The 23,337-nt window shown below is 43.7% G+C and overlaps 1 pseudogene; it reads left to right on the top strand.

Annotated features, from left to right (window-relative positions):
• The first annotated feature begins 3,992 nt into the window (after positions 1-3,992).
• On the top strand, positions 3,993-5,981 carry LOC147698266 (zinc finger MYM-type protein 1-like; annotated as a pseudogene).
• The last annotated feature ends 17,356 nt before the right edge of the window (positions 5,982-23,337 follow it).

The raw sequence follows: 23,337 nt of genomic DNA, 5'->3' as shown, positions 1-23,337 counted from the left end.
TGTATTGTATATGTTTACATAGTAAAATTACTAAAGTCCACATATATGGCTTTCCTAAATTGGCATGCTGTACGGGGAGAATGCAATGTATTGTTTACATATCATTAGAGTGCAGAACGGGACATAGATGAGGCGTGGTGACATGAGGGCCGTTTGAAACACTCTGATTGGTTATAGGTTGTGTACCTTCACCTGGTTGGCTATCAATGTTGTCAGATTGGGCTATTTCCCGCACAATTGGGCGACTTTTTTCCCAGTTGTGCGGGAAAAACCTATGACTGGCGGGGGGTTAGTTTTTGGGCTATTTTTGTGTTGCTGTGCGGGAAAAACTGGCTTGGACGGGTGCCCACAATCTCACACATACACTCGAGGTCTGGCCTCCATCATCAATGGGGCCTGGCTCACGGTGGTCAGGCCTTGCTACAGCCTACATTCTTGCGTGTTATCTTATCAGGCTTGTCACTGTATTTCATTTTGCACGGCGGTGCACACACACACAGCACATGCGCGCTGTACCTGGACGGCCCCCTAGGTCACCACCTAGCTTAGTTGCTTAGTGACAGACAGTTGCTAAGTTATGGCCTGGGCCCCGGAGCCATTTGCCACTAAATTAGCCAATGTGGGGGTCCCCAGGGCCGTCATTCATGTAGCGCGTGAAAACGCTACCAATGACGGCCCTGGACAGCAGTTGTTGGTCAGCCCCCGCAAGCTTCCCATATATACGGGGGGCTGACCACCTGACAACACGGTGTGTGTGACTGTGTGCACTCTCTATTTCATAGCGGGCGGGCGGACGGTCTGTGCGGTGACGGTCGGTGATAGTGGTGGTGCCTGCGGCCAGCCGGTGACTGAGTGACAGACACCCGGGCTGCTAGCTGGAGAGTAGCGGAGGTCGGGAGGAGGACTCGCGAGTCACTTGACACTCGTCGTGTGTCACACTGCTGCTGCCAGCCGCTGCCGCCCACCCAGGCCCCACACCACAGTGAACTTTCTGCCGTGCCCTGGCCCAGCCCCAGCCCTTGAGGAGACACAGTGACGCGGCACTTCAAAGGTAGGCGAAGTGAGGCCGACACCAGCCTCTGCCCCAGGCCATGCAGGCCCATCATTATTTACTTAATTGTATTTATGCATGTTTATATATAGTCCCACAGTTCACGCTCCCTCGTATTTTTTATTTATTTAAGCGATGTTAAATATCGCGGACTTTACCCGAAGGTGTCGGAGCGCTGAGCAATAGGAACTGTAATGATACATGAGGAGGAAATTACAAGTGAACAAATTAAGGCAAACGTTAAGTTACATGAATCAAACGTGACAATAGTGGGCAACCAAAAAACAAGAGGTAGCAATCGGTACATTCCACGAGGAAAAAGTGATATGTGTGCAGGTTACAAAAGCGTATAATACTGCAATAAAAGGCAGACACTCCAGCACAGAAACAAACGTTACGTGGGCAATGGTGGCACTTGTGCAAGTATCTACGGTCAAAATGTGAGAGGTAGCAAACAGTGTTTTACACGAGAAAAGTGACGTGTGCAAGTTACAAAAGGGTACCAAACACAGGTACAGTGATAATACTGCAATAAATGGTAAACACTCAAACTTCCCGAACACACTGTGAAGGAACTTCCATAGTCATGGAGAATATTATTTTCAATAGGGGGAGGTCCTTTGTATTTTTTTTAAAAGTTCCTTCACGTTCGTACTTCACCAAAAATCGGTCTTCCTTATGATGCTTTTCTTTATCTTCTTGGTGGAATGTTCCTTCACGCGTGGTTTTATCTCCGGTGTGTTATTTTTCTCACCTCGTTGCCAATGAGACACCAGGCAGCAGTGATGACAAGGCTCCTTTATTTAGGTTTTAACACAACACCCTGGCGGCTCCTTTATTTAAGTGTTAACACAACACCCTAGCAGGAGCAGAGGGACGCAGCCGCCGGTCACGGCATCCCAGTCACAACCCCTCAACTGTGCATATGGAAATTACCAGCTTGCATTCTAGAATGCCAGCTGGTGGTGAACAGGGTAGTGCGAGGGCAGGGGACGTGCGAGGAGGGGACAGAGGCCTGAGGGGGACAAGAGGAGATGAAGGTAAAAGGCAACAACATAACACGCACGCAGACTTTACCCGAAAGGCATTAGAGCGCTTCACAATAGGAACAGTACCCAGGCCCAGCCCCAGCCCTTGAGGAGACATGGTGACATGGCACTTCAAAGGTAGGCGAAGTGAGGCCGACACCAGCCTCTGCCCCAGGCCATGCCGGGTCCAGCAGGCCCATCATTATTTATTTCATTGTATTTATGCGTGTTTATATAGTCAAACAGTTCACGCTCCCTCGTACTTTTTATTTATTTCAGCGATGTTAAATAGCCCAGCCCAGCCCCCAGTCCAAGGTAGGCCCAGCACCCAGCCTCAGCCCTGAACCCAGGCCCAGCACCCAGCCTCAGCGCCAGCCACGCCAGACCCAGCCTCCAGCCTCAGGCAGGCCCAGCACCCAGCCTCAGCGCCAGCCACACCAGACCCAGCCTCCAGCCTCAGGCAGGCCCAGTACCCAGCCTCAGCACCAGCCACCAGTTCACGCTCCCTCATATTTTTTATTTATTTCAGCGATGTTAAATAGCCCAGCCCAGCCCCCAGTCCAAGGTAGGCCCAGCACCCAGCCTCAGCCCTGAACCCAGGCCCAGCACCCAGCCTCAGTGCCAGCCACGCCAGACCCAGCCTCCAGCCTCAGGCAGGCCCAGCACCCAGCCTCAGCGCCAGCCACACCAGACCCAGCCTCCAGCCTCAGGCAGGTCCAGCACCCAGCCTCAGCACCAGCCACCAGTTCACGCTCCCTCGTATTTTTTATTTATTTCAGCGATGTTAAATAGCCCAGCCCAGCCCCCAGTCTAAGGTAGGCCCAGCACCCAGCCTCAGCCCTGAACCCAGGCCCAGCACCCAGCCTCAGCGCCAGCCACGCCAGACCCAGCCTCCAGCCTCAGGCAGGCCCAGCACACAGCCTCAGCACCAGCCATGCCAGGCCCAGCCCCCAGCCTCGTCCCAGCCAAGCCAGGCCCAGCCTCAGCAGGCTCAGCCCAGGCCCAGCCTCAGGCAGGCCTAGCACCCAGCCCACGCCAGGCCCAGCCACACTAGGCCCAGCCTCAGCCCAGGCCCAGCCACTCAGCCCAGGCCCAGCCACTGCCCACCACAGCACAGCCTGGCGGCGGCGCACATGAACTGACTCACACACTCACTCACTCACTGAGAAAACGAAATGACTTAAGGGGCACTGTTGGTTTCTAAGTACTAGAAAGTGACTAATCTTTAAAAATTCATATCTCTGGTTCCCTACAGTGAATTATTTTCGTTTTGGTGTCATTTAAAAGATAAAAATATTACCTATGTTTATAAATTGGTGTTGGATTTTTATTTTGTGTTGTGTCTTAATCATTTACTGAAATTGTGTTTTTAAATGCTTTACATACCTGTCTTTGAAGTTAAGCCTGTCTGCTCGCAGCCACGTTACCAAGGGTTGAGCATAGGAATAATTTTCTAAGGCCTACGCTGAGTCCTATCATGTGTTAGTGCCCTTATTGCCAGTGGCAGACTTACATTTGCCCCTACCAATAACCCTCTTTCCAAATGTTGGAAAGTAGTTTATTGGTAGGGGCAAATGTAGGCCTGCCACTAACACATGATAGGACTCAGCATAGGGACCTCACTCACCAAACAGGACCAGCATCTGGGTTTTATTGCTTAATGACCTTACTGACTGACTGACTGATATGCTCTATGGAATTCCAATCGAAGTTCAGTCAACAAGACATTTCCCTTGTGTGTCGAATTACCCCACCACCCACCTCCTCTTACCTGCACGGGCTGCTCCTATATGCTATAGTATCCATTGCAAGTAGGGATTTATTGATAGTATTTTGTTATTGCTTTTTACATGTTTGGCAGTGAGCCAGGGACAATGATTGCCTTTTGTCTGTTGCAATTTCAGGTAGTCGTCCAGCCTCATCGTGAATAAGTCCGTCTTTCTGCGCCCAGCTGACTTGGCAGTTTAAATATTACAAGATGGGCAAGTGGTCACAATATAAAAAAATATACAGAAAAGAGTGGCAGTTGGATCCTGAACTAAAAAAATGGATTGCCCCTGTAAGGACAGATGATAGCAAAGCAGCATGCAAGTACTGCCATGTGGACATCCGTGCCCATTATAATGATTTGAAGCAACATGCAGCAACCACTAAACACCGCTCGCGCTGTAATGCAGCGAGCACATCTGTGGCATCCTTTATCCAACCTATCCCTTCCATTTCTAATGATCAGAAAAGAAGAGAAATCAGATTTGCCATACAAACTGCTTGTTGTACATCCATTAATAACATTTATGGGTATGGTGAAATTTTGCAAGATGAATTCCCTCCCTTCTGAATGCCCCGCACAAAATGTACAGCACTAATTAATTCTCTGTTGGGCCCATATTTCAAAGAAGAATTGCTGAAAGATATTGGAACATCACCATTTTCTTTATTGATTGATGAATCGACTGACATTGAAGTGAAAAAACTACTGTGCATTTGCATTAAATATTTCAGCAAAAAGCTTAACAAATTTGTAAGCACCTTCCTTGCCATGGTAGAATTAGATAAGGCCTGTTCTGAAGATATAGCAAATGCAGTCCTAAACATGCTGGAAACTTGTAACGTTGACATTAAAAATGTAATTGGCATAGGTACAGATGGGGCAAGCGTCATGTGTGGGAAGCACCACTCAACATTCACCTTGTTGCGAGATAAACAACCATCCTTGCAACTTGTGCGCTGTATTTGCCACTCCCTTGACATCATTGCTAAGAAAGCAATAAGAAGCATTCCTAGCAATATCGGATTTATGATCCGAAAAACTTACAACTGGTTTTCCCACTCACCCAAACGCCAGGCTGACTATAAGGAGTTGTATCTGACATTGGATGGAGGCACACCCCTGAAATTAATTTCTCCTTGTGAAACACTGTGGCTAGTGATGGCAGATTGTGTGGATCGTTTACTAGAACAATATGATGCCTTAAAATTACATTTTTGCACAGCATCCTATGTGGAACACTGCTATGCAGCAAGGATGCTCCAGGAAAAGTATCAAGATGAGATAAATCTACTTTACCTCACTTTCTTAAAGCCAGTGCTCCAAGAAATAAAGGTTCTTAACAAGATTTTTCAGCTAGACTCTGGGGAAGCACTCCACATCTTCCGCGATCTACATACTCTGTACTTGTCCACACTTAAAAGGATAGTAAAACCAAGTGTTTTCACATCTAATAATCAGGAGCAGTTGCAGAGCCTAGACTTACAAAGTTCTTCCATTTATCTTTCACAGGATGATGTGGATCTTGGGCTCACTTTCCGTAACAAGCTAGAAGAAAGTAAACTTCCCTCTGTGTCAAAGGAAGGCATTGTGACAAGGTGCCTAGAGTTCATGAAAGTGTAGGTGTCTGAATATAAAGCTCGTCTCCCTGAGTCTCTCAGCATGCTTAAAAAGTTAGAAAGTTTGAGTCCGCAAAAAGTACTTGCAGATCCCAAACTAACCGTAACAGATTTGCCAGAAGCCTTTTTCACTTGTCCATTGGAGGTCCTGGAGTCACAATGGAGAACTATATCTTCATCCTCATTTCATAACACTTCAAACATAGAATCATTCTGGGTGGAAGTATGTAACTACACCAATGCTGCTGGCAACCATTGTTTTCACGAGCTTGCAATGGGTGCTATAAAGATGTTGACTCTCCCGATATCTAATGCTCATGTTGAACGAGTTTTTTCTCAGATGACGCTGTTAAAAAATGATAGAAAGAACAGAATGGGCCTAAAACTGCTTTCAAATATTCTATATATTAAGTTTGGACTGAAACGCATTGCAATAAAGTCCTCTTCATTTCTTCCACCCCCGTAATTGTTTGCAAAATTTAACAGAACAATGTATGATTAAAATTGTAACAGTCAGTGCCGCCTCCACCCGGAGCTGCATGCAGCTCATGTATAATGCCAGGGGTCGAAAACTTTCAATGTACATTTTTAATCTGTAATGTAAGGAATAATGAAGACACTAAGTTTTACAGACTTTATTAAAATACAATTCAGAGGGAGCAGTAAATTGCTCCGAACACTATTTTTGCCTTGCTTATTCTTTGTTTTCTACTATTGTATTCTGAGCGGTGCCTGTTTCACAAGACAAAGTCACAGTAAGGACTGGTCTTAAAATTGAGTAGCATTAAGGCAGGTGCCCAGTTAACGCCCTCCCACCATCTGTATATTGAATACAATATATATTTGTCCTTAAAATTGTTTGTGATAATCATTTGTGCATAATTTCAGACTTCCTAATTTGGGATGGTTTTTGGGCTGGAACTGGTCTGATTTTCTTTCTCTTTGGTTGTTATTTAGTTTAGAGGAATCTCGAGGCACTATCTACATGGAGTAAATTGAATTTAAATGCAAGAGAGAACGTTAGGGGAATGTGTTTATATTTGAAAGCTCAGTTACGAGCAGGCGGACCAGATAGGAAGCTGTATGAATCGGTAGTGCTATACTCTAAGAAGCCACGCATGCCCATTGAGGGTATTCAGGGATAGCGGACTTGAAAGACAGCACGATACTCCTCTTTGTGGATTGTGTTGGGGATTGTCCAATTGTAATATTGAAATCAGGCAGGAGTGGTGGATGCCAATTTAAAAGGAGAGGTTGCAGGAACTGAGATTGCATTCCGGAATTATCGGACCGGAAGGCTGAGATGCTTCGCTGATTCGAACATCGAATACAGGTAAATGCTATGAAAATATGACTGTTAGGCTTCTTTAGGGGTTAGCAAGTTAATACTAGAAGTTAATGGGATACTTTGAGAGGGAACTCTGCAGTACTGAGGTTATGGATTGCCCTTTTTTTTTAGAATAAAAAGCATCTTGAAAGTATGTGTTGTAAGATAGGTATTGTCCTTTTCCCAACGCAGATCATGGTATGTAAGCTTTATGGATATCGGCTACAGACTGAAGTGAATATTTGCCAGTTGATTAAGGAAGAATTAGAGGCATCTATGTGGAATTGAGTGTTTGTCAGGTAAACCAAAGTAGGGTTGGATAACTGGAGGTTGAATATTCAAGGGCTTACTGTTGCTCAGGGAGGTGACTGTTTTTCACTGAATGTCGTTGCAGGGAGTGAACAATAGTGGATATGGGAGGGGATCATGTTGCATAACATTTAATTGAAAAGACATAATGTATAGCTTGGGCTCGTCTGAAGGGGCAATGAAGGCAATGGTCAGATAGATTTATTTAGGTTACATGATCCTTTGTTTGCTTGCAGTACTACCACCAGGGTATAGAAGCAGTAGGATATCAACAGTATTCACAGCAAGGACTTTAATTTGGAATAACTTGAGGAGGAGAGCCTTTTTATGGGAATCTGAGGAAACACTCATTGACTAACAGCTACTTGTCTAAATTTTAAATAAATAAACATTTGACATCAGAGTTGTCCAATAGGGTTACTAACAACAAGGTAACAAGCTTGTAGGAATAACTTGTTTTGTAAATTGGAAACATGGAAGGTTTGAGTATCCCCAAAAACAGGTTTTGTATGTGACTGATCAAATATGTTATCGGGTTTCTCCTTTTCCTTGGAATATAAACAAATGAAGATATGGTTTGCTTTACTGTTGGATATTTTCTTTTTTAGTATGTTCAATAGGCAGGCTTTATATGGGATCGGTGTCTAAATTCAGATAGTAGACTGTTTATATTCACATCTGAAATGTTTTTTCTTTTTGTATAGATAAACAATATCCTTTTGATAATACTGTGTTTTTTTGATTCTCAGCCCTGATGATGTCCCAAATGGGGACGAAACGCGTTGACTGATAACTGTGTTGTATCTAGAATAATCTTGGTTGGAAGCTGACTGGCGTCATTCTGAATAAAGAATATGAATTGAACATCTGCAGCTTGGAGGACTTTTTTCTTGGAAATCACTAACTTTGAACATTAATTGTGGAATTGTATACACAAAATATCTTTCTTTATCTTATATTTTGCGCTCCTTTTGTATCGTATTTTAGTTTACCTAGAGTATTAGGGACTTTGAGATTGTGGGTCCCTGGGAGGTTGAGCGCATCTATTAACGGATTGAGGATCACTGCACTTTATGGTAACACATAGTCTCTCAGTGCACACATCAGGACCCTACATCGTCAGGTCACGTAGTAACTGTATTTTTCTCTTCTGTTTTTATTTGACACATCAGTGTTACACAAGAAGAATTAGCTGCTGGTGGGATTTTTTTTCTCTTTGGCAAGTGTGTTGATGTTTTTTACACTTTAGCTTAAGTTGGCGATGGGGATCGGGAGGGAAGTGGATGAGCCCGGAACAACAAGAATCACCTGAAAGAGATTGCATATGTGATACAGAAGAGCCTGATTCACAAATTCTTTTGATTGAGTAGCTGTTAGTTATTTATGGAAATTCAGTGGTGCCTTAAGAGAACATCTCTCCTTTGGCTCAGAACAAAATCTTTCTGAGTATGGTCTGAAGTATAGCGAACAAAGGGGCATATGTACAAGGAGTTAACACTGAAGTAGCAGTTTTTTTTATCACCGTATGTACAAGTTGCAGCTAACCGTGGTTAGCAAAAGCATTTTGGTAATATCAACTATTTTTCCATTTGCCACTGCTGTTAGAGATAACTAATAAAAATGAGATGCAAGGTAGGCATTCCTGTGTAAAAACCACCAGTAACCCCAGTTCAGGATATGTACAATGATCGCTGGGGGGCGGCGAAACGTTAAAAAAACAGTCGCTAAGGTCCGTTAGCGGCTGGTTTCTAAGAACAGGAAAAAGGTGGTCTTAAAAATGGAGATAGAAAAACAGGATATAAGGGGGAGTAGCCCAGAACCACATTTGACAACCCTCTGATGTCATGGAGGTACTGCTCAAGCAGCTTGGAGCACCAAGAAGACAACCACCGCCCTGCCCCCAGGACCACCACAGAGGCAGCGCCAAAGAAGACAGCAGGTCTAAAAACAGAAACAATGTTTAACAATGCACAATTTTTATTGTTGAATTGTATGTTTGTGGGTGGGTATGTGTTTTGGGGTCAGAGATGAAATAAAGAGTGTGTTTTGAGGTCAGAGATTACATTTAGGGTGTGTTATGAGATCAGAGATTAAATTTAAGGTGTGCTTTGGTGTCAGAGATAAAATTACAGCAAATACAGTTCATCTGAGGTAAAAATTGCAGTTAGCATCCAAGTTTTTGCAGCATTAACAAGACCACATTAGAAAAATATAGCCCTGTATGCAGGTTTATCCCTGAGCATTTTGCCTTCCTCCGGCTTTTTTCTGACATTTTAATGGCTGTTTTATGACTCTGGACACTTTACCACTGCTGATCAGTCCTAAAGTGCATATGCTCTCTATGTTAAATTGATGTATTCATCAGTGACTCCATGATTGGCTATTTAATGTACTTGTCAGACCCTAGTACATTGTAACATGTGTGCCCAGGGCATGTAAATCAAATTCTGCTGATGGGCTTGCAGCACTGGTTGTGCCACACACAGATGTAGCTTGTAAAATATGGCACAGGCCTGCCATTGAAGAGCCTGTGTGCAGTCTGGGACTGCCATGTCGACTTGGCAAGTGCACCTACTTGCCAGTCCCTAAACCTTCGCTTTTCTACATATTAGTCACCCCTAAGGTAGGCCCAAGGTACCCCTTTGGGCAGGGTGCATATTATGTAAAATGTAGGACATGCCCTGATGTGTGTGGCATGTCCTGATAGTGCATTACAGCCAATTTAGTTTTTCACTTCTGCATGGATAACTGTTCCCATAGGCCAGATTGGGCAGTTTGATTCTAACATCTTATAATCCTAACTGACCCAGGGAACTAGGTAGAAATTCAAATTTAGTATGACTGAACTCAGAAAGTTAAAATACATCTTTTAGTGAGGGTGATGTTTACATTCTAGGTTTGAAAATACCACTTTTAGAAAGTAGGTATTTTCTTGCCTAACCATCCAGTTGTCTCTGCTAGGTTTGTGTATTCCATGTCTGGTTTGTGAGTGACAGGGGGCTGGAAAGGGCCTTGGCTCCAGCAGTCTGATGGGTCAGGGCTGGGCTGAATAGGACCTGCATTGAATAGAGAGTTGGGGCGGAGATTTCCTTTCACTTACCTGAGCCCTCATAGAATAGAGAGTAGGGGGAAGAGATTTCCTTTCAGCTACCTGGGCCAGGTCTGCTCTCAAACAATGCTGTCTCCACCTCCTGCCAGGAAGCTGCACCCAGGAGGACACAACTGGTTTTGGCTGGGCACAGACACCATCTGCCTTCAGAGGGCAAATGGTTTTGCAGTATAGATATTGGGGCCCAGACCCCAGAACTTTAGATCACTTCTGGGAACCAAAACAAACCTTTGCCAAGGGGAAGAACCAAGAAAGCTGAAGTAGGAGACTGCCCCTGTGCTGTGCTATTTTTGGGGTTGTCCTGCAGTGGTTACTTTACTTGCCAAGGAACAGGGAAGAGGACATTTGTGAACTTTTCATCATCTTGAAGAAGAATCTCCAAGGGCTTGAAGTGTGCTTGCCTCCTGCCTGAAGTCTCAGGGTTACAAGGCTTTACCACCAGCTCCCCTGAATTCCCTTGCTGGGAATTCTACCTGCAGAAAGATGCCTACTGTTGTTTGGGCCCTCTGAGAACACTGCATGTCACTGTGAGCTGGAAGTGCGACACAACGAGAAGAAGCGTGTCGCCGCCACAGCTGTTCGCCGTCGCATCACCGACAAAGCGTGTCGTATCACTGGATAAGCGTGTCGCCGCCGCAAAGGTCGCCATTGCATCACCGGAGAAGCATGTCGCAGGGCCTGTTGCGGGCCAGAAGTTACTAAGTTCACCGTACGGCCATCAAGCGTGCACGCTTTGCATCCAACTTTGTCGCATCGCATCAAAGATGCCATTTTGTCGCATCGCACTGGATCGTCGCATCGCATTGAGCCCTTAACCCTGTTTGAAAGAATGGCAAAATGCCCTCCTTGGCCACCCAGGATTCTAAGTGATCTAAGACAATTTGCTCATTTACTCATGCCTCAATATCAAGTAGGGCCCCCAATCTAAAATTTGCGGCCTAAGTCCGATCTCTGCTCTTAAATATAGGGCATAAAATTGATCCTCTCCAGCCAGCTGGTATATCAGCATTTAAAAAACAGTAGTAATAAAGAGCTGACAACACTGTTGCCCAATCTATATTCGCCTCCTTAAAAAGGGGCAGATGGCAAGACATTCGGGCCAGGGGCTCCATCAAATTTCAGCTTTTTAAAATACTTTTGCCACCTCCCCACTATTTGTTAAATTGCACTGAACTGCCTGGGTCTCTTCCTCAGGCTGGCCCAGCCTAGCTTCCAAATCCTCTTGATGTCATAGACTTAGTTCAGATGCCACAAAATTGCCTTGAAAGGTTAAAATTGGGGTGGAAGGTGATACCGCCTCTGTTGGATTGTCAGTCTGCTCCACATACAGCTCAAAAATATGGTGCACCCAAGCTACTTCTGAAACGCCATTGTCCCTGACCATATTACAATGTTTTAATTTATTAATGTGGGCCTAAAATCGCACTTGATTCAAATCCTATAATAACTGAAAGATTGTGGCCTATTCTTTCTCCTTTCTTTCTTCTGTTTCTCCCAGACGTTTTTTTTGTGTAACCTTCTAGCTAATTTTACTGCTGTGGCTGTGGTTTTAGAAGGATTACACTGGTGGTCACGCTGCACTTTATGCAGCATTCTTATGGAAACAGTCTTCTGCTGGTAACCACAAACTCAACATTCTAAACCTGCATTCACTTCTCTACGCTTTAACAATTATGTCACAGTTCCATGGAGTCCAGTAGGAGCCACAATGGTTCCGCCATTACATACTCACACAACACTACAGACATGACCTCCTCAGCCCCGCAAAGTCCCTGTCCGAACTCCCTCTCGTGACAATGGGGAGCGTGACTGATAGTTTTGGACCTGGGTTCTTCAATTGAAGTTTTAAGCCCTGAAGTGTCAAGGGCAGAGTGTCTATCACTGATGCTATGCGACAGAGTGGGGTGAGATTATCAGTCTCACTGACCGCATCCTACACTGTGACGAGTAAAGGACTACTTCCTCTTCTCACTGACTGGCCAATGAGAGGAGGCTGCAGTCCCAACGCTTCTGGAACTGGAGGCTTTCCTCTCACCACCCTAGATGCTGGGATTGGTAAGTGTGACGTTTTTTAAATTGGTTTGACGTTTTTTAAATTGTCTATGTTTAAAAGTATGTGTATATATCAGTCCGTGGTGTGAATGCGTGTGGGTCTGTGTGTTTGTGAAATGAATGGGTGTGAGTGAGTTTGCATGTGAACCTGTCTATGTCTTCCATAATCAAATTGTCAGCAGGCACAAGTGGCATGGGCAGGGAAAACATGCATTTGTGAGAACTGCCTTAAATTTTCTATGAAAGGTAGTAAATCCGTTGTGGCCAGGTTACCGGCTTGGACTGAACATCATTGAGGTGGCGTAGGCAATACCACCTGTCAATGTGTTGATACCCTTTATCTAAATGACTCAGCTGAGTCATAAGATTGAATGGGAGAAAGTACCACTGTTTTGCAGTTGTCTTCCAGTTCCGTCAAGTGCCAATTGACCATCTTTTTTTCTTGTGTATTATTTCGATGATCTATTTGCACATTTTGGATACGTAGCCACCCATGCATTTCTAGAAATAAACATCATCTAGACTAAAAACAGATACCTAAGTGAAACAATGTTTGTATGACGTAGTGCAATTTTATATATGCCCCACCAACAAGAGAGTAATACAATTGTAACCATGAAAGGTTGCACCACAATCTTTTATTGAGTCTGTAAACCATGCTTTATGTCTGAGCGCATAGTGCTATCAACGGTTGAAATGAAAAATTCCACATGACCTGCACTAAGTCTGTGGTGCGCATGCTAATAGTAAGCAAAGGCTGGAAACAGCCTGTCCAAGACGGAACAAAAGAAGAAAAATCCAAAAATGTATATCAATGTGTGTACCAAGAAAAAAAAAATACAACCGAAAGATAACATAAGTGAAAAGGGGAAAGTGGACAACTGAGCTTGTTGTAAGACTTACAGCCTTGGTTGGAAAACAGAATATTTTAATTTTCAATTATACTTGTAAAGAATGGCTTGCCAGAGAGGTAAATAACATAATGGGGCCAGTGCATACGACTGAATAAGTCAACAATAATAAATTCATGTCATAACTTAAAAATAGAAATGGAAGAACATATCAGAAAAACGATTTAATGGTTATTGTTGCACACTGGTAATGATAGTAGAAAACTGGGCTTTATAACACGGTCATTTAAAATACACTGAAGCAGCAGCAATGAATATTGAAAGTGACCAATCTCTGTGGCCATAAGAATAAAGACTGAATATATCTAGATTACAGTTATGTCACATTTAGCATATTATGAATAATGAGTAATTGAATGATAAAAAGAAAACCCATGAGAAAGAAAATATAAAGTGAACAAAAGTAGGGACGAGAAGGAAAACAAAACTAATGGAAACTTTTTTTGTTTTTTTCCCAAAATCGTTCATCTCCTCCCAATCTGGTAAACCACGTGTCATTTTACTTCAGTTACTACTTGTACTTAGTACCACACGAAACACCAAAAGGAATGTTGATCTTTTAGTTGTGGATGCTCAGGGCCACATAATAGTTTCCTAGTATAGGAATGTCACTGCTAATGCTTGCTTCACGTGCATAATCTAGTTTAACATAATTAAAATGTTTCCAGCCATCCAGCCACATAATCCTTCATACCTAGAGAAAGATGATTTGCTCCTCAGGCCCCCAATCTTGAGACCTACTACTATCAGCATTTAGGGTTTTATTGTTATCTCTCAAGCTTCAGAAGGTCATGCTTTTTATTGTCATTCAAACAGCCTCAATCTCGTGTTGATACAATATGTTCCCTACTCGCACAGCAAAGGAGCTAAGGGGCAGATTTATGAGTTCTGGCGCATCTCTGCAAACCAGCAGGGATGCGCCAGAACTGATGCGTCACGCAATTCCCTCCTTGCCGCACCACAGATGCGCCGCATTTACAATGCGGCGCACCATGGTGCAAGGAAGGGCAGATGCGTGACGCATCTTGTGATGTACGGGCGGCGCATTGCTGGAGTAGCGTCGCAAGTGCAACGCAACTCCTGCAATGTACAGAGGCCACCCATGCTTCAAGCAGGCGTAAGGATTTGACGCAGCAGCCTTGTAAAACTGACTCCGTGAAATCTTGTAGATTTCACTGCGTCAGTTTTACTGGGCTTTCCTACGAGGGAACGCCCACCCTGCGACAGAACGCCCACATGAAACCTGACGCAGGTTTCATGTGGCGCAGGGCTTTACAACGTGACGCAATTGCCTAGATGCGTCACGTTGTAAATAGGTCGCAGGGATGCGCCACAGTTCCGCACCGTTGCATCTCGCAACGGCGGCGTAAACGTGGCGCAAGTCCGTCATTAATCCGCCCCCAAGGCTTTAAAGTCTTCAAGGAATACATCCCCTGCTGTGATCAGTACTTTTATTGAATTATTTGCTGCCTACTCTACTCCCCTGATGCCTGGCTCTAGCTGCTTCATTTAGGGAGCAGCCGAGACAAGAAGCTCAGATCTTCTTTCTATTCCACACAGGTCTATAGCAATAGATATACAGCCATATCAGCTATCCTTCACCATTTTCTCTAAATGCAGGCCTTCTTCTATTTCCATAATACACAATGACAATGAAAATATAACTTTTCTCTTCCTCATGGATGGTGATGATGTCTCTCTCTGGCCGGGCTGATTGTACAGGTAGGCGATTTGATAATCAAATTTTTTAGCAGTAGGGGCTCGGGACTCGGAGTGGGCCTGTAGTGGCCCTGCAGCTATTGTCAGGACATGATGTGCAGGGCCTCGAAAGAGCATTGAAGATATGACAGGTCTCCCCATGAAACAAATCCTACATGCTGGCGTAGTAAAATCTTCCGCAGACCTCCAAAATATATTTTTGGGACCACCACTTATTGTTTTACACATCAAGCACTGCCATACCATATTTCATTATCTTCTTTTTTTTACGTGCATGTACATTCCTAATTCCTTATTTTAAACTTTCCTAAACTAAAGGTATTTATTGATTTAGGTTGTAGTGTGGGGAATTTGAATCTAACAAGATAAGAAATGAAATGCAATAGCCAATGCAATAATTGTAAGTAGAAAAAATTACGTTTGCTTCTTATTGGCGAGTTAATATACCTGCCACGATATCGAACCTATTTTGAAAGTAAAATTTGAGCTTCTTCATCTTCTGTTCAGTTATTGTATGCTTCCTTAGTTGTTTGGAGCCAAAGGCATCATGTTTGGTTTCGACATTTTTCCAATCGATTTGTTCTCAATGATTGCATGAACGGCCTATGGGTATTTACACAGTTTGGTCTGTTCATAAATGGTCTTTCTCAAACATAAGCTTTAGGGCTGTTTTTAATTATTCTCTGTAGACACAACCGTAAAATTAGAAAATATTTTTTTTATCTTAAAATCAGCGGGGCCGTCCTTAAATGACATCCAATTTCAAATCTTTGTATTGCTTGCTTATTTAGGCTATGTTTTGACATTCACACACAAACTCGCACAGACTCACATATATGTACATGTGCACGATAAAAAAAGTTGTTTTTAGTATGCTATTGTGAAGTGCTTAAACAACTACTGTTTAAAAACAGCTGGCATTTCTTGAAAATAAACTGTCAACTTGAGGTATGGCCACGAAAGAACACTCGATAACCACTGAAACGTAACAATTATGGTTAGCTACACAAACATAAAGCACCCAAGTCATTGTTCGGTATCTCACACATGATATCACAGATGACGTCACAAATTACATAATCCGTGGCTTTACTGGTGACATCATGTATAATCTGTGTCATTGCCTGCGCCTACCAGAGTTGCTGAGCATAGCTGTGTGTAACAGGTTCTGGGTGTTGTGTGCGAGATCAACCATGCCACAAGATCGATGGCACATAAACCTAGGCCAAACCAATCTCGTTTTGGGTGCAAGGCCGTGCTATTGACAGTGATTACTGTGCAGTCTTTGACCATGCAAAACTACTCTGTGATTTTTTTTTCTTTTTCAATCTTTTCAATACTCTCCCAAAATGATTTAGCACTTTCAATCATTGGACCTAGGTCTTTGATTCTAGGCCTAGCTCCTCTAAAGCATGTTCTAAATCCTGAGCACAAGTCCTCAGACCTCATACAAACACTAGGGGCTTTTTGGGAGCAGTATCAGACACTCTGAGATTGATCCACATCAATCTGAGGGTTAAGTGATGCACTACTGCCTTTTTAAGCCCCGAGGAAAAAGGAATCATTTGCTGTATCTGGTGACCAGTGGAAGTCATTAGCATGAATAATTGATTCGAAATCCTGGTATTTAGTGGTATTGCATCACAAAAGTGACTGTTGATGCTTTATGTCCCCGAGTCTTCTTTTTGCTTGTTTACATCTCCAGAGTATCAGTCCAAGTGGTGGAATGGCACATGATGATTTGTCATCGCCACCATATTTCCAAGATGTACTGGGTACCTAGAAACCAGAGAGAGGCAAAGGGATGTAGGTGGCGGTCTGGCACTGACTCATGACATCTATGTCAAATAAGGGTCCGTGAACACCGACAAATGACAGGAAAATACTTCATGTTCTGACAGCAAAATGAACAAGAGCTGCAGTCAACAACTCTGTAGCTTCCACCCTCTTTGAACATGCATAGAGAATGGTACTTTAGGATGGGGAAGGTCTAAACGATGGTTAAAAGGATAGCAGAACTACCAAATAAAAAAAAAGAAAGCAAGAACATTACCCAGGGCCACCCTCAAGTTAATATTGTAAGCAACAAAAACTCAAGAACTAAACACAATAGCACATGAATGTGTTTGGATGTAAGTGTAGGACGCTATGTGTTGGCACTACAGTTATGGTTTTGAAGATTATGGAAATGTTGAGAAATTTGAAAAATAGACATTTCAAATAGTTGACTTTCTTCATTATCCTTATAAAAGCGTGGTAATAATATGGTAGGATTCTATCCTTACAATCACCTAATCAGGATTATGTGTGTACAGAGTAATGAAATTGGCACAGTAACATCACACGCAATCAATACTGTATTAACAAGGATAAACAGTTTTTCATAGTACAAATATCGACAGAGCACAGATATTTAGTTAATTGGAATACAAATGGATTCACTGATTAAAAAGTCTGGCACTGTAGTGGATGAACATTTGTCCTTCGAGAACAAACTGGCTAAAGAAATCAGAGTTTATGCCTTCACCCAAATCAAGGTTCACTTTCTTCAGTGTCCGTATAAAAGCTTGGTAATAATGTGTTAGGACTCTATACTTACCATCACCCAATGAACATTAAGATTACATGTGTGTAAAGTAGTTACAATGCAACACTAAAATCACAAGCAGTCATTACTGTAAAAATCAAGAATAAACAATTTTTCATGAATTGTGTGTATTGCGTCCATAGTATTCAAAATATCAAAACCACAGAAATATTACATCCAACCCACGAAGTAGAGTGAAGATCGACTCTCCTGCTGCCATATAAACAAAGACTGAGAATTCTCACTACCTTTTGATGTCAAAGAGCTCTGTTTTACATGTTCCAACCTTATAGTGCCTCTGTATTATCGTTTCGTAGAAGACTCAGCATGGCCGTTAATCAAACAAAAGAGCTACCCAGTTTGCTAAAAAGACAAGCCACAGAACATATGCAGATTCAAAAGAATTATTCAAGATGCAATGAATTACAAAATGTTTCTCACATATACGCACCGACACCAGGAAAGAGATTGATACCCTTCTTCTATCTCCTTTCATGCTCTTAACTATTCGTAGAAAATCATAGGACCCGATTTGCAGAGGTTAAGTTAGACCATAAGTCTAACTTAGACCAAAGGTATAACTTTACTACTTTTCGGTATTCACAAAGGTAAGTCACTACTAGTAAAGTTAGGCTTTTGGTCTAACTTTACCTTTGTGAATGCCTGAAAAGTAACAACGTTAGATTTGAGGTCTTAGTTAGTCTTTTGGTCTAACTTTACCTTTGTGAATCGAGCCCTTAGTCTTTAACATGGTGCCCCTTCACAGCCATAATCATCCAGACTATTTAGAAAATAACCCCTTACATTTATCTGGAAACATTTGTCCACCACGTTACACATAATCATATGTGGATATACTATCTTCTCTCTGGCCCAGTATGAAAACATCTCCATTTAACAAAGTTATTTTTGGAATTTTTTAAAAGACGTTGTATTTTACCTCTAACAAAGGACATATGTCAACTAAAACAAAACAGAAAAATGCAATGTGATTCAACTGAAGGGACAGATTAATAGACATCATCACTTGAAATTTTCAAATCAGGAATTAGATCTGACACACTTCATGATAGGATGGGTGTAGGTGATACATTTACCAAGTTGTCCATTCATACTTCTCAGATTCCTATATGTGAAAATTGGTAACTCCTCCTTCAATCAGATACCTCAGATACCTACATTATTCATAATTCGTGCATGTTCAATCCTAGTTTCCTTGAAGTTTAAACAATATGTTGAGGTCTTAGCTGAAGTCTCATACAAATTGCAATCTCCACCAAGAAGCAGTAGTTACTCAGGTATACCTTACCATGTCCTAGAAAAATAAGATAGAAGATAAGAAGGATCAGATAGCTCAGAAGAAGGATGCCTAAACTTGGTTTCCTGGAATATAAAACACAAAAGAGCAGAACAGGTCTGGAGATGGTGTGTACCTGTACCAGTGACTATGAAACCACAGGATGCACGAGCGAACCAATGCCGTTGGAAAATATTGGAAACCGCATGGCTGGTACTAAACCCATCCTTTGTGTTTTGTATTCTGATAATAGGGGTGTGAGCAGACAGGTCATTAAATATATTCCCCTTGACCCTCCACAACGTTTGTTTTTTGTTCCTGGAATATAGCCAGGCTAAAAAACAAGCTGCTTACTCCTGAGTGGGCCACCTTTATGGCAGCATATGACATCTGCCTGATGCAAGAGACCTGGGCACTAGAAGAGACCTCAAATGCGACCTTTGCAACGTTTGATATCTTGGCAGTATACACAGGTAGAGGGCGCCCGTCGGGGGGGCTATCCATTTGGATATGAACTCACCTGGGAATCCAAGCAACCAAGATTCAAACCATTTCCCCGGACATCCAGTGTGTCTTAATAGACCCCCAAGCCAACCGCTAGTAGCAATAATAAACACCTACTCGAGACCATCAAGTAATGGTCAGGAATCAGCTGCAGTTAGAGCCCTGAATTCCTTCATTCAAGGACTAGACCCCTCTATCTCAATAATCCTCGGAGGGGATTTTAACTGCCAATTTGAACCTCTGGGTAGTCTAGAACTGGGTGACCAAGACGAGGTAGATGCACTATGGCATATCCCGACCCGAATATTGCCCCCGTCAGGGCATGGACACCCCTTGTGCTCCAAATAAAATGTTTCTCCCTTGCAACATCCCTGCGGGCGTGCAATGGGAGATTGGACCCTGACAGCCCAGCAATGGCAACCTTTAATCGGGCAAATAAAACAACCATCATTGACTACCTAATGGTGGATGCCAAATACTGGGATAAGCTGAAAGAATTTAGGGTCATCTAAAGACAGGACAGTGATCACAAAGCCCTGGTAGTAACTTTCAAACCAGGGTCATTTGGACTAACCACCCCTGACCACATACATGCCACGAGGACACTTCCCCTCACGCTGACTAATAACAGAAGGAGGGTTAAGTGGCCCCACCTTGTAGATTCAACCTCGAAGCTTGCCGAAATCTACCAACTCGCTATCCCTTTTATAGCGCAGATGGGTGACTCGCCTGGCTGGCAGCAGGCATTAGATACGCATAAACAGCTAGTTGGGGTACTAGGGGATGTGTTCTACCCCATAAGTAGAATTAAGAAGCATGCTCCAAAAACTCACCCCTGGTTTAATGATACATGCAGGAACTCAAAAAAGGAGCTCCTTGCGGCAATTAAGGCAAAAGACAGAGAACATTAGGGCAGCTAGACTGATCTATAAAAAGGAGCTGCCAAGGGGCAAAAGAGAGTGGGAAGAAGCCAGGTGGGAGGAACTCAGTGGTGCCCTTGTGACAAAAGATGATAACTATTCTGGGCATTAGTAAATTCCGGTACACATGATGGTGGGGGGACCCCTCTACCAAATATCCCCCCCTCAGTGTGGGAGGCGCATTTCTCTGCACTCTATACTAGCCCTGTGCCCAGCTACAGTGACCATTTAGATAGGTCTGGGATGCCAGAGTTAGAAGGTCCCTCCTGGGTCTCTCCTGCCCAAGACCACCTGCACGAGTATCGACTGCGGGGGGCCTCGAGCATGGAACACCAGGTAGACCATAGGGACATCGAGGTGAGGATGGCCCCGAGAAGTGGTGAGAGTATTTCAGCAAAGGAGGTGGAGACTGCAATTACCAGACAACTCCCTAACAAAGCACCAGGCCTGGATAGGGTCCCGGGTGACCTTTTTCGTTCTCAGCCAAAGATCAGGGCTCCGTACATAACCGTATTGTTTAATGCGGTCTTACTGGGGGCAAAGATACCTGACACCTGGGCGGGGGCCGAGATCGTCCCCATTTTCAAGAAGGGGTGCCCTTTGGAGCCGTCAAACTATAGACCAATCAGTCTCTTGGATACTACCCAGAAACTGATGGGCCGGATACTCCTGGCTAGAATACTGGGATGGGCGGAGGAGCATGAAGTAATGACTACCCTCCAGGCCGGTTTTAGATCAGGGATCTCGACCACGGACCAACTCTTTAGGCTGCAGGTCCTTTTCTGGAAGACAGTAAGTTTCGAGGGTGGCAGCCTCTACCTGGTCTTCGTAGACCTGCGGGCCGCTTTCGACCTTGTGCCGAGGGAGAGTTTATGGAGGGTCTTAAAAGATCTTGGCCTTCCTCCCTATCTATTGGAGGTCTGGAAGCGGTTTCATGCAGAGAACTATGCCCGGGTGAGGTGCGGGAAGAACGGGGAACTATCTGCACGTTTCCCTGTAACTAGAGGCGTACGCCAGGGCTGCGCCCTGGCTCCCACGCTCTTTAGTCTCTATATAAATGGCCTGGTGGGGGAACTTGAGAGAGTCAGGGATAGCGATGCCCCTTGGTTGGAGTCAGGTCGGGTGCCTGCTCTGATGTTCGCAGACAACACCCTATTGTTGTCGCGAACATCAACAGGCATCCAGCGGGTTCTGGACGGTTTTGTTTCATTCTGCGCCTCGCGGGGACTCGAGATCAATTTAGAGAAAATTAAATTTATGATCTTCGGTCCCCCGAAACGCACTTGCCCTAACCCCACATTAAACGGCATCCCTCTCGAAAGGGTGAGAACCTTTGTATACCTGGGGGTCACTTTAACTGAGGACTTTGGTTGGGGCCCTCAGGTATCCAAATCTACCCTAAAGCTCTCACAGATTTTAGGGGGCATAGGTAAGTTTCAGCTGACAACGCAATTTAAGCCAGTCTCCCCAGCACTTGAAATCTACAGTGTTCAAGTAAGACCTGCTGTAACTTATGGTGCAGAACTTTGGGGATATTCGAGTACAGCAAGCCTTCTCAGGGTTGAACGGGCCTTTATGAGGAATTTGATTGGTCTACCCCAAAGCACCCCGCTCATACCCTTGAGATTTGACCTAGGTGTGGAGCCCATCTCTGAACTATTAGCGTCCCGACCCCTCCTGTACTGGAGAAGGCTCTGGACAGTACCGGAGCTTGCGGATTATAGAGCTGAGTTCGCTGCTGTCTGGGGGGGCGTTGAAAAGCAAGAAAATACCCTGGTTGCTCCATATTAAAACTATTGCCTATCGAATAGGAATGCTCCAAAAAGGGAAGACCCCGGCGGAGAGTTGTCCAGTGCTGAGGAGAACTGTGCTACTGGCCTCTCTGAGGCACTACAACCTAAGTCTGCTGCACCGTTCGCCAAGTATGGGCAGGTTGTCTTCAGAATTTTTGCAGGTAAAACTTGTGCCCAATAGGGAGGAATTTCTGGATCAAATAGAACCTCACCCTGCAAGAAACCTATATACACAATTAAGGCACGGCTGCCTGCCACTTGGGACACTGACCTGCAAATGGGCAGGTCAAGAGGAGGGAATCTGCCCTGTCTGCAACAATGGCAAAGAAGACATTGCCCATGTTTTGTTTTTTTGCCCTGCTTATAGCGTAATCCGGAGAGCCTGGCTGGTACCACTATGTAGAAATCTGGGACTAAAACATTGTGCTCAAGCCGTTAGAATTTTAAAATATGATAGATCCCCCCTTATTGTGTTCTCGGTCTCCCGCTTTTTGTACGGTATGTGGCGCAGAAGGTCCACTTTGATTAATTGTGACTAATTTTTAATGATGGCCATTTTTCGTGGATAACTGATTGTTTAATAATGTTTTAACTGCTGGTTCCTAATTATTTATGTATTTTATTGTATGTACATACTTTGCTTGTGCTTTGATGGTCGTTGCCTGAAATAAAGTTATCACGAAACGAAAGCAATGTGATTCAACTGAAGGGACAGATTAACAGACATCATCACTTGAGATTTTCAAATCAGGAATTAGATCTGACACACTTCATGATAGGATGGGTGTAGGTGATACATTTACCAAGTTGTCCATTCTTACTTCTCAGATTCCTATATGTGAAAATTGGTAACACCTCCTTCAATCAGATACCTCAGATACCTACATTATTCATAATTCCTGCATATTCAATCCTAGTTTCCTTGCTGTTTAAACAATATGTTGAGGTCTTAGCTGAAGTCTCATACAAATTGCAATCTCCACCAAGAAGCAGTCGTTACTCAGGTATACCTTAGCATGACCTAGAGAAATAAGATATGTACACTCACCACTTATTTATCACAGATGAAAGCATGGAGGTGAGACATGAAACTAAAACAATCTACCAAAATATCATAAACCTTGAAAAAGTGTGGCATTCTTTCCACAGGCAGGACTAGTGCCAGGTTCCTTTGAGTGTGCAGGCAGGAGTCAAAGCCTTTTGAAGTTAAGTGAGGCTGGGACAACTCCTCCTCAGATAAATGGGAGGGTTCCCCAGGGAGGGAAAGTGGGGGTGTACAGATTCACATTTAATTTTGCATATTTTTTATCATTTTTGCTCAGGGTAGAGACATTTAAAAAAGG

The sequence above is a fragment of the Lissotriton vulgaris genome, chromosome 8 (genome assembly GCF_964263255.1).
Source record: "Lissotriton vulgaris chromosome 8, aLisVul1.2, whole genome shotgun sequence".
In the NCBI taxonomy this organism is placed as follows: domain Eukaryota; kingdom Metazoa; phylum Chordata; class Amphibia; order Caudata; family Salamandridae; genus Lissotriton; species Lissotriton vulgaris.
Note: the sequence above shows the minus strand (reverse complement) of the source record. Positions and strands in the feature narration are given on the sequence as shown.